This window comes from Limulus polyphemus, unplaced genomic scaffold (assembly GCF_000517525.1).
Source record: "Limulus polyphemus unplaced genomic scaffold, Limulus_polyphemus-2.1.2 Scaffold402, whole genome shotgun sequence".
In the NCBI taxonomy this organism is placed as follows: domain Eukaryota; kingdom Metazoa; phylum Arthropoda; class Merostomata; order Xiphosura; family Limulidae; genus Limulus; species Limulus polyphemus.
Genome location: NW_013666012.1, coordinates 588,648 through 590,758, shown reverse-complemented (window position 1 = coordinate 590,758; position 2,111 = coordinate 588,648).

Sequence of the window (2,111 nt, the reverse complement as noted above, 5' to 3'; positions counted from 1 at the left end):
CAGACATATGTTGTTGATTCTTACACTCGAGAATCTTCTACAACTTTAGAGAATAGGCGGGAGTTTCGCAATACACTATACGTTATGTACATTAATTTAAACAAACATCCATATTAATATATATATATATAATAAATCCGTTACAAGAAAAACTTAGTGAAGAAGACTATTTGTCGGATAAAAAGTTTTACCTTTAAAAGTTCATTCAGCTTTTTCAACACTGAGACGTTTTCCCTAATCGCATCTCAAGAGCTCGGACATCCGTTTTTCAAGGCTTAATAGAAGATTTTGGTTGTATGTGTCTTCTAAAGGGCAATTACTAGTCGTCGTTTAACTGAGCCATTATAATCAAATCTTTTACAACAACTTGCGCTTGAAAATTGTTAAAAACATCAATTTAACCTTTTAGTGTTTCCGGCGAGACAAGTAAAGCGCAACGTGGGATATGTTATCGTTTTTAATTTTCACCTGATAAAAAACGTCGCGTTCTCTTTGTATCAAGTACTTTTGGATCATGGCCAGGTAGTTATGGCGCTCGACTCGCAATTTGATGGTCGCGGGTTCAAATCCCCGTCATACCCCATGTGCTCGCCCTTTCAGCCGTGGGGGCGTTATAATGTTATGGTCATTCCCTGTATTTGTTGGTAAAAGAGTAGCCCAAGATTTGGCGATGGGTGGTGATGACTAGCTGTCTTTCCGCTAGTCTTTCACTACTAAATTGGGGACTGCTAGCGCAGATAGCCCTCGTGAAGTTTTACGCGAAATTCAAAACAAACAAACTTTCGGATCGTTTAAAAACAGACAGACAATGCATCTGAACAATAACAATCAATTAACACTATACATTGCGAGAACAGACACCGGATATGAAAGTCAACAAGAAAAATAATATAGTTGTTGATCTATGTTGCTTTATACCGACAATACGTCTTAATCTGAATAAACAAACAGAAATAAAAAGGATAATGCAGTGAATTAGGTTATATAAATGACACAGTATAAGATATAATTGTTAAATACTTCTATATCTTTAAGTGTGCAAATAAAGAAAATTACACCTTTCATTTTGAACAAAAATCTCTTATGATATCGGTTTTTACAATAACTAAACGAAACAATGATTTCTCTTTCTTAATTATCATCCAATGTATCTTAGTTACATTGTTAAACTGATACTTGCTTCTCCGTTGTGAATATTAGTTGTTGTCCCCCCTCCCTGAAATGGGTCAGCGGTACGTTTACAGATTTATAATGCTAAAATCCTGGGGTCGATTTCCCGTGGTGGACAGAGTGCAGATAGCCTTTCATTGTGTAGATTTGTACTCTAACAAAAGAAATAAATAGAACATTTCTTATTCCAAGACTGATTTTTATAATTTCCTGAGATGGGTGATTGTTGTCGGACTTTTAAATCTTTGCATACAAATCTCCAGTTACATTTGTGTTAAATATTAAAATTTAATTAAGCTACGTTGTTGGTTGTTATTTGTGAAGTTCAAAGAGGCAGTGAAATTTGTTTGGTTAGAAACATAGATGTTCTTCTCAAGAACAACTCATCTTCCGATCATGTAATGAAGTAAAGCGAGTCTATTTTTTAGATCCACGTTTAAAACAACAACAACACAGCAACCGTCTGTACATAGTCGTCTCTGTTCTTATAAAACCAATTATCGTATTTCACCCCATTATTAAGCTGTATAACACGGGTCTTACTACTTATAAAACCAATTATCGTATTTCACCCCATTATTAAGCTGCATAACACAGAACAACTTACTTGTGATAAATGTTTAAAGTTTTAAATAGCTTTATCTCCTTTTATGAAATACATATGAAAAACGATCCAAATGCTTACAATACAAAAGACTGATTATAATACCCGTCTAGGCAGAACGGGGACTAAATTCTAATTAATGAATTAATTGAGTTAAATAAACCCATATCAGGAAAGATCGTTTTTGTTGTTTCCTTTTTTGTTTTTGCTAAGTTGGTCTTAAAACTACGTAACACCTGGATTGTCTTAAGAAGTCAGTTTCACACGTGATATTACAAAAAATACTTAAAATGAAAAAGCAAAAGAAAAGGGTTAACTTTTAATGTAAATGCCTTAA